The 10723-nt window shown below is 44.9% G+C and overlaps 1 non-coding gene across 1 annotated transcript; it reads left to right on the top strand.

Annotated features, from left to right (window-relative positions):
• The first annotated feature begins 4506 nt into the window (after positions 1–4506).
• Positions 4507–4591, top strand: trnak-uuu (transfer RNA lysine (anticodon UUU)). The gene is given in 2 exon segments: positions 4507–4543; positions 4556–4591. It is a non-coding gene; the product is annotated as a tRNA-Lys (tRNA).
• The last annotated feature ends 6132 nt before the right edge of the window (positions 4592–10723 follow it).

The raw sequence follows: 10723 nt of genomic DNA, 5'->3' as shown, positions 1-10723 counted from the left end.
GTTAGGTGGCACAGTGAGTAATGTAGATGGGAGCATAAAGTTGCAAAGGGAAATTGATAGATGAAGTGAGCTGGTAAAATTGTGGCAGATGGAGTTACATAGAATTACATAGAATGTACATCACAGAAACAGGCAATTGGGCCCAACTAGACTATACCGATGTTTATGCTGCAGACGAGCCTCCTCCAACTCCTCTTCATCTAACCCGAGGAGCAAACCCTAATAGTCCTTTCTCCTCCATGTGTTTATCTCGTTTCCCCGTAAATGCATCCATGCTTTTCGCCTTAACTACTTCTTGTGATAGCGAGATGAACATTCTAACGACTCTGCGTAAATATGGTTCTCTTGAATGTTATAATGGATTTATTAATCACTATCTTACATTATTAGCCCCAGGCTTTGGAGTCCCTACCCCCAAAGTACAAACACCTTATCTACATCTGACCTATCAAACCCTTGCATAATCTTAAAGTCCTATTTCAGGTCATGCTCAGCCTTCTCATTTCTATAGATAAGACCCCCAGCGTGTTCAAACTTTCAATATGGGAAAATGTGAGGTCATCCACTTTGGACCTAAGCAAGATCATTAAGAGCATTTTGTAAATGGAGAGAAGCAAGCAACTGTGGGGAAGCAGAGATATTTAGGGGTCCAAGTACAGCAATCACTAAAAATCGGTGGACAGGTACAAAAGTAATTAAAAAGGCTAATGGAATGTGGGCCTTTATCTCAAGGGAGCTGGAATACAAAGGGTGGAAGTTATATACATGCTGAACAGCAGAAGCAACATGATATAGACAGAGCTAAACGATTCCACAAACAACCAACTTCAGCAAGAAGTGCCGAGTGGATGATCCATCTCGGCCTCCTCCCGATATCCCCACCATCACAGAAGCCAGTTTTCAGCCAATTCGATTCACTCCACGTGATATCAAGAAACGGCTGAGTGCACTGGATACAGCAAAGGCTGTGGGCCCCGACAACATCCCGGCTGTAGTGCTAAAGACTTGTGCTCCAGAACTAGCTGCGCCTCTAGCCCAACTGTTTCAGTACAGCTACAACACTGGCACCTACCCGACAAATTGGAAAATTGCCCAGGTATGTCCTGTCCACAAAAAGCAGGACAAATCCAATCCGGCCAATTACCGCCCCATCAGTCTACTCTCAATCATCAGCAAAGTGATGGAAGATGTCGTCGACAGTGCTATCAAGTGGCACTTACTCACCAATAACCTGCTCAGCGATGCTCAGTTTGGGTTCCGCCAGGACCACTCGGCTCCAGACCACATTACAACCTTGGAGCAAACATGGACGAAAGAGCTGAATTCCAGAGGTGAGGTGAGAGTGACTGTCTTTGACATCAAGCTAGCATTTGACCGAGTGTGGCATCAAGGAGCCCAAGTAAAATTGAAATCAATGGGAATTAGAGGGAAAACTCTACAGTGGCTGGAGTCATACTTAGCACAAAGGAAGATGGTAGTGGTTGTTGGAGGCCAATAATCTCAGCCCAAGTACATTGCTGCAGGAGTTCCTCAGGGCAGTGTCCAGTGCCCAACCATCTTCAACTGCTTCATCAATGACCTTCCCTCAATCATAAGGTCAGAAATAGGGATGTTCGCTGATGTTTGCACAGTGTTCAGTTCCAATCGCAACCCCTCAGATAATGAAGCAGTCAGTGCCTGCATGCAGCAAGACTTGAACAATATGCAGGCTTGGGCTTATAATGGCAAGTAACATTCGCGCCAGACAAGTGCCAGGCAATGACCATATCCAACAAGAGAGAGTCTAACCACCTCCCCTTGATATTCAATGGCATTACCATCGCCGAATCCAACACAATCAACATTCTGGGGGTCACCATTGACCAGAAACATAACTGGACCATCCACATAAATACTGTGGCTACAAGAGCAGGTCAGAGGCTGGGTATTCTGCGGCGAGTGAATGACCTCCTCACTCACCAAAACCATCTACAAGGCACAAGTCAGGAGTGTGATGGAATACTCTCCACTTGCCTGGATGAGTGCAGCTCCAACACCACTCAAAAAGCTCGACACCATCCAGGACAAAGCAGCCCGCTTGAGTGGCACCCCATCCACCACCCTAAACATTCACTCCCTTCACCACCGACGCACTGTGGCTGCAGTGTGTACCATCCACAGATGCACTGCAGCAACTCGCCAAGGCTTCTTCGACAGCACCTCCCAAACCCGCAACCTCCACCACCTAAAGGGACAAGGGCAGCAGGCACATGGGAACAACACCACCTGCACGTCCCCCTCCAAGTCACACATCATCGCGACTTGGAAATATATCGCCGTCCCTTCGTCGTCTCCAGGTCAAAATCCTGGAACTCCCTTCCTAACAGCACTGTGGGAGAACCTTCACCACACGGACTGCAGCGATTCATGAAGGCGGCTCACCACCACCTTCTCAAGGGCAATTAGGGATGGGCAATAAATGCCGGCCTTGCCAGCGACGCCCACATCCCATAAACGAATAAAAAAAATGTTACAGTTGCATAAACTCTGCTGAGACCACATTTAGAGTACTGCATTCAGTTCTGGACACCACGCCTGAGGGAGGATATATTGGCTTTGGCGGGGGTGCAGTGCAGATTCACCAGAATTGACCAGAATGATACCTGGGCTAAAATATTTAAAATATGCGGACAGGTTGCGTGGACAAAGTTTGTATTTCCTTGTGTATAGAAGATGAAGTGATGATGTAATCGAGTTGTTGAAGGTGATTAAATGAGCCAATGGTGTGTGTGTGTGAGCTGTGAGACAGCTTGAAATCCCAATCCTCTCCACCACTGGGGACTGAGTCTTCCAACAGACAGGGATTTTCACTCGTGCAAGTTTCATCCACATTTTCTGCTCTTCATTTCTCCGACCTGCTTGTTGCGTCTTTCCCTTCAATTCAGGACTTACAGGAAAAACTCGATTCTGCCGTCAATCTTCGGGTCACATGGTGAGATTTCAAATAATTGAAATCGACCCTTATCAATCCCAATATCGTCACCGACACGTTTGACGAATGCAAAGCGGCTTCTATCGCGGTTTGGCTGCACAACTGGTTCAAAGATACTGTCGGTAATTGGAGGGTCTTTCAAGTCATGACACGAACATAACAGTTCGCACTGCCGTTTTCCGCAAGACGCTTCAGATTCATGTGGAATGATTTCGGTCTGGCGTTTAAATCCGTTCCCTCTTCACAAATCCACCTTTGAACCCGGGACTTTTAGTATTTTTGATAACCGATACCAAACTGGTTTGTCCTGTACTGTACATAACTTTTTAAATATTACAGATAAGCGGAGCACTTGAGCTGTCACAGCTGTGACTTTGACATTTCTCCCTCTCCTCTCGATCTCCCCCGCAACTGCCACTAACCACAATCTTCTGTTACACTTTTGCATCAGAAAGTTCCGAGCTTCGGTTTCCAAATGAAATAACGCCCATCTCTTCAATCAACGACATCCCAGAGAGAGTTTCTCAGTTTCAGATCCCAATTTCCCCAAATCCTCAAAGTAGCATGAACATAATTGTCGTTAAGTTAATAATAATAATATAATTAAAAGTTCTTATCGTCTGGGGTTTTGTTTCAGGTGCCACGGCTTTTAAATGTCGCTGCGGATGTTTAACGAATCGCCTCTTGGTTGGAGGCTTCTGTGTGGGAAAGATCAGGAAGCGATAATTGAGAGACCGAGGATGAAGCTGTTTGATGGGAGCACTGGTGACACAGACCGTGCGCGGCTCCAGTGGAGCAATCGGTCAGCGCGCGTTATTTCTACAATAATTATACGCTCGAGAAATGCCGAGGTTGTGAGTTCCAGCGCCGTCTAAAGTAGTTGAACCTTCTCAACATTTTGACTGGAGTTCAAGGTAAAACCGGTTCCATAACGCATCGACTTCTTCATGTCCCCATGTGGGCACTGAGGCTCCTCTGGCCTCCCGTCTTGCAACAGCAGGTGAGAGTTTATTTGTTTATTGGAGGGAGAGAGGGCGATTGGTGATAGTTGAAATGGTAAAGCGGCTGGCACAACATCTTTAAATCTAAAGAACCAAAAACACAATTCTTCTTTCCGTGAAGCTGGTATTCATCGGTTTGAAGTGTCGTGTAGGGAATATTGGGGAGGCAAATCTGCTGCCTGGTGTCACGGTGTATCGGGTGAAATTATTCAGCTTTCAATTGTTGATCGGCTGAAAGGTCGAGAGACATTTTCCAGCTCCCGTGTGGAACAAGTTTAGCTTTTGAGCCATTTTGTGAAGTGTTTTTTTTAATTGGTGCTGAGGAATGACAAGACATTTTGTACAAACAAGAAGAATTGCAAAATCACGAGTTCACTGTCCATGTTTCTCACATTATGTTCAACAGAAACAAGGATTCTCCTCAACACGTTGCTGAAAATTCTGTGGAAGGGATATTCCCCCGAATTCGGCTTCGACAGGGATAATTCAGAGTCCCACCATGAATCTCTATGATGGAAACTAGTTTAGCGGGGCGCCTGGATAGCTCAGTCGGCAGAGCATCAGACTTTTAAACCAGGTAGTGATCTGAGGGTCCAGGGTTCAAGTCCCTGTTCAGGCTAAAAGTTTTAAAACAGCTGGTAAGTTCTGCTTTTCCAGCGGACCAACATCAGCGAAAGGAGAAAGAGTTGGCCAGACAGTCCCTCGAGCCTGCTCGGCCATTTGATAACGTCATCGCTGATCTTCGACCTCAACTCTCCTTCCCCGGCCTATCCCCATATCCCTTAATTTCCTTCGTGTCCAAAAATCTATCTATCACTGTTTTGAATCTATCCAATGGCTCAGCATCCACAGCCCTCTGGGGTAGAGAATTCCAATGGTTCACAACCCTCTCAGTGAAGAAATTGTTCCTCATCTCTGTCCTAAATGGCCAGCCCCTTATCTAGAGATTATAACCATTAGTTCTAGACTCTCCAGCTAGGGGAAACAGCGTCCTAGGATTTAACCTGTCAAGCCCTCTAAGAATTTAACATGTTTCAATTAGATTATCTCATTATTGCAAACTGCAGAGAATATCGGCCCATTCTACTCAATCTCTCCTCACAGGACGACCTTGTCATCCCAGGAATCAATCTAGTGAACCTTTGTTACACCCACGCTCAGGCTAGTGTATCGTTCCGCAGGTAAGGAGATCAAAACTGCACACAGTACTCCAGATGCGGTCCAACCAAAGCCCTATATAATTACAGCAAGGCTTCCTTATCTTTGTAATCCAACCACCTCACAATAAAGGCCAACATACCATTTGCTTTCCTAATTGCTTGCTGCATCTGCATGTTAACTTTCTGTGATCCGTGTCCAAGCACACACAAATCCCTCTGAATACAAACATTTCTTAATCTCTCACCTTTTAAAATGTATTCTGCTTTTCTATTCTTCCTACCAAAGTCAATAACCTCACATTTCCCCACTTTATACTTCATTTGCCAACTTCTAGCCCACTCGCTTAACCTGTCTGTATCACTTTGCATCCTCTTTGCGTCCTCCTCACAGCTTACTTTCCCACTTAGTTTTGTATCGTCAGCAAACTTGGATACATTACACTCGGTCCCCTCATCTAAGTCATTAATATAGATTGTAAATATCTGAGGCCCAAGCATTGATCTTCACGGCACCCCACTAGTTACAACCTGCCAACCCGAAAATGACCTCTTTATTCCGACTTTCTGTTTTCTGTACGTCAACAAATCCCCAAACCCTTTCATAAACCCATGCTGACTCTGTCCAATCCCGTTAATGCCTTCCAAGTTTTCTGTTATCACATCCTTTATAATGGACTCCAGCATTTTCCCCACTACTGATGTTAGGCTAACTGGTCGGTAGTTCCCTGTTTTTTTCTCTCCCTCCTTTTTTAAATAGTGGGGTTACATTTACCACCCTCCAATCTGGAGGAACTGTTCCAGAGTCTATCGAATTTTGGAAGATGACCACCAAAGCATCCATTATTTCCAAGGCCACTTCCTTTAGTACTCTGGGATGTAGATTATCAGGCCCTGGGGATTTGTCAGCTTTCAGCCCCATTAATTTCCCAAGCACTATTTTTTTTTACTAATACTGATTTCCTTCATTTTCTCCCTCTCACTAGACCTTTGGTACCCTAACATTTCCGGGAGGTTATTTTTGTCCTCCTTTGTGAAGACAGAACTAAAGTACCTGCGATCTACACCCTCAAAACCTCTAATAGAGTTGCCATACACAATTTCCCTTTCATAAAACCGTGTTGCATGTGCCTAACCATATTATGATTTTCTAAGTGCCCTCTTACCAAGTCCCGAGTAATAAATTCTCGCAATTTCCCTACTACTATTTTCAGGCCAAATGGCCTGTATTTCCCTGTTTTCTCTCTCCCTCCTTTCTTGACTAGCGGGGTTACATTTGGTACCTTCCAATCCATGGGGACCTTTCTAGAATCATGGGAACTCTGGAAGATAAAACCAACTTTCTCTGCAGCCAAATCTTTTAAAACCCTAGGATGTCGGCCATCAGGGCCAATGAATTTGTCAGCTTTTAGTCCCATTAATTTATCCGGTACTTTTTCATTACTAATATTAATTGCTTTAGGTTCCTCACTCTCATTTGAACCTTGGTTCCCCAATAGTTCCGGTATGATTTTTGTGTCATCGACTGTGACGACAGATACCAAATACTTGTTTACATCTCTGCCATTCCTTATTCTCCATTATAAATTCTCCAGTCTCTGCCTCCAAGGGACCCATGTTTACTTTCGCTAATCTCTTACTTTAAAACACTCTTGTAGAAGCTCTAACAATCCATTTTTATAATTCTTGCTGGTTTACCCTCATTCTATTTTCTCCCATTTTAGCAATTTCTTGGTCATCCTTTGCTGATTTCCAAAACCCTCCTAATCCTCAGGCTTACTACTCATTTTGGCAACACTGTGAGCCTCTTTTAACCGAATTCTATCATTAATTTCTCCAGTTAACCAAGGTTGCACCACTTCTCCGGTGGAGTTTTTAATCCTCAAACGAATGTAATTTTGTTGAGGAATAATGAATTATTCCTTTAAATGTTCGCCATTGCTTATCTACCATCATATTTTTAATCTAATGTCCCAAACTCCTAAGCCAACTCACCTCTAATAACAACGTTATTGGTTTTGATTAAATTTTAAGACCCTAGTATCGGACTTAACGACATCACTCTCAAACTCAATATGAAATTCTATCATATTATGATCATTCTTCGCCAGAGGATCATTTACAATAAGATTTCTAATTAATCCTGTCTCATTATACAATACTAGATCTAAAATAGCCCGTTCCCTTGTTGGTTCCTCAATATATTGATCCATAAAACTGGCTCGAATGCATTCCATCAACATAAAACAGCTTATCTTGAGTTGCTAACATGATGTCAACACGATGGGATGACGTTTGACTAGAAGACACGGCCAGATCTGCCAGGTGAATTAGATGTTTGCTGCAAACACTGAGAATTAATGAAACCAAGACTTCCCTGCAGAGCAAGGAGTTGGAAAGAAAGATGCTGGGCATTGAGAGGCGAAGGATTTTGTCTGTTGCAGGATGAATGGACAAAAGGATCTCAACTCCCTGCTTCTTTTCCACACTGATAAATCAAGACAAAAATATCATCTCCGTGCTTCTTTCAGATAATGAATGTCTGAATGCTCAAGAGATCACTGATCCAAGCCAATTATCTCCTCTCGCACTCTTCTTCCAATCTTGCACACGTTGCTTAGCTTTGAAATTGTTCATTTTTTCACACTGGGATTCAACTTGAAGAAAGCGATGCTGTGATCAGCTGGTGTTGTTCAGGAAATGGAGTGCAAGAAGATACATCAAAGGCCAATGATAACAGTGACTGTTCGAACACTGTGAGCTACAGTTAAAGGTCAGAGAGTCATAGAGTCATAGAGTTATACAGCACGGAGAGAGGCCCTTCGACCCATGGTGTCCACGCCGGCCATCAGCCCTGTCCACTCTAATGCCATATTCCAGCATTTGGTCCGTAGCCTTGTATGCTATGGCATTTCAAGTGCTCATCCAAATGCTTCTTGAATGTTGTGAGGGTTCCTGCCTCCACAACCCTTTCAGGCAGTGAGTTCCAGACTCCAACCACCCTCTGGGTGAAAAAGTTATTTCTCAAATCCCCTCTAAACCTCCTGCCTTTTACCTTGAATCTATGTCCCCTTGTTATAGAACCCTCAACGAAGGGAAAAAGCTCCTTAGTATCCATCCTATCTGTGCCCCTCATAATTTTGTACACCTCAATCATGTCCCCCCTCAGCCTCCTCTGCTCCAAGGAAAACAAACCCAATCTTCCCAGTCTCTCTTCATAGCTGAAGCGCTCCAGCCCTGGTAACATCCTGGTGAATCTCCTCTGCACCCTCTCCAAAGCGATCACATCCTTCCTGTAGTGCGGCGACCAGAACTTCACACAGTACTCCAGCTGTGGCCTAACCAGTGTTTTATACAGCTCCATCATAACCTCCTTGCTCTTATATTCTATGCCTCGGCTAATAAAGGCAAGTATCCCATATGCCTTCTTTACCACCTTATCTACCTGTTCCGCCGCCTTCAGGGATCTGTGAACTTGCACACCAAGATCCCTCTGACCCTCTGTCTTGCCTAGGGTCCTCCCATTCATTGTGTATTCCCTTGCCTTGTTAGTCCCTCCAAAGTGCATCACCTCGCACTTTTCCGGGTTAAATTCCATTTGCCACTGTTCCGCCCATCTTGTGTGTGTCAATTGCTTCAAGTGAGACATGACACACCTGCGTTGCCTTGCACCTTTCCAAGGTCGCCAACATTTAAAGTGTCAGGCAGCAGATCTTTTCCAAATCATGACAGAAATGGCAAGAAAACTTCATGCACACTTTGATCAGCGGCACGACTTTCGAACAGGAGGCATTTTACAGAAGGCAAGAAAGTGCATTGTGTATCGCTCTTATGGGTTGTAAAATTGAAGAATGATGGGCTGCTGGCTGTTCAGGCAGGAGCGGTGAAATTGCTCATGCTGATCAGGAGCGAGCTTTGTGCTCAGTCGGGGGAATTTGGTTGGTGCTATTTTGAACAACACCAGGAAAGTCAAGTTCCCTGATCGGGAATCAAACATGGTGGCGCGGCGGCGAGAGCGCCGAATCCTCAGCACTGGACCACCAGCGAATCCGCTGCAATTTTCATTCAAGCAAGCAGACCAACGCTGCCTTTCCGACTTGTACCTTTGAAACTCACGTCACTTTCGTCCCAGACAAGTTGCTCGCACAAAATGGAATTTGCTGTTTGAACATGAAAGACTTGTTCAGACAACGACAGCACCAAGTGCGGGTAGGCAGGTACATGAAATGGACAGTGAGGGGAAATATTACCACAAGCTGCTGGTGTAACTGTTTCCATTTCCAAAACGCACGCACCGAATCAGTGCAGCTCCTGGGAAAGGTGCAAGGCAACGCAGGACTGTCATGTCTCACTTGAAGCAAATGACACACACAAGATTCTGCCATCACGAGCCACCTCCTTCTGTTTCTGTCATTACTTTATCTCCAGCTTCCTCTGCTCCTCCAGATGCCGGTGAATTAGATGTTCAAAGCAAATACTGCGACTTAACGAGAAAAAAACTTTAACTGGAAAGCAGGAAAGGGGGAGAATGATGCTGGGTGTTGAGAGACGATGGATTTTGCAGACACCAGGATAAATAGACACAACGGCCTCATCTCCCTGCATCTTCGGATACTGAATATCTTAATGCAAAGAGATGTTCTCACTGCCCCAGGCCCATTATCTCCAGTCGCATCTCCCACCAATCTTGCCTATGTTGCTTCGCTGTGAAATTGTGCAATTTTTCACACTGGGATTCCATTTGATGAAAACATTGCTGTGATCAGCTAGTGTTGTTAAGGAGATGGAGCACAAGGAGATACATAAAAACCTAATGATATCACTGCCTCTTCGGACACTGTGAGCTACTTTTAAAGCTGTGCAATATTTAAAGTGTCAGGCAGCAGGTCTTTTCCAAATCTTGACACAAATGGCAAGAAAACTTCACGCAGACTTTGATCAGCGTCATGACTTTAAAAAAGCCGGCATTTTATACAGGCATTCCACACTCTGGACCTTGACCCTTCCCCTGGGATTCTCACTATGAACAGGTGGGTTTTGTTTTGAGAAAAGATGTCCCAGCTCTCCACCTTAAAAGGGACACGGACAGGACCAGATGGGCTGAATGGCACTGGTTTAAGACATCACTGCAGTGCCTAGAAACCCTGCTCAGTAAGGTCTGTGAGTGTTGGATGGGACAGTGTAGAGGGTGTGGAGAGAGCTTTACTCTGTATCTAACCCGCGCTGTCCCTGCCTTGGGAGAGTTTGATGCGACAGTGTAGAGGGAGCATTACTCTGTGTCTAACCTGTGCTGTCGTTATCCTGGGTGTGTTTGATAGGGCAGTGATGAGGGAGCTTTACTCTGTATCTTACCCGTGCTGTACCTGCCCCAGGAGTGTTTGATGGGACAAAGTAGAGGGAGCTTTATTTTGTATCTAACCCGTGCTGTACTTGCCCTATGAGGGTTTTGTGGTACAGTATATGTAACCCCTGCTGTACCTGCCCTCGGAGTGTTTAATGGCAAAGTAGGCAAAGTAGAGAGGATCTCAACTTTGTATCTAACTAGTGCTGTACCTGTCCTGGGAGGGTTTGATGGTACAGTGTAGAGGGAGCTT

Source organism: Heptranchias perlo, chromosome 20, assembly GCF_035084215.1.
Source record: "Heptranchias perlo isolate sHepPer1 chromosome 20, sHepPer1.hap1, whole genome shotgun sequence".
NCBI lineage: Eukaryota > Metazoa > Chordata > Chondrichthyes > Hexanchiformes > Hexanchidae > Heptranchias > Heptranchias perlo.
The sequence above is the reverse complement of the archived record's forward strand: the minus strand, read 5'-3'. Positions and strand labels throughout refer to the sequence as shown.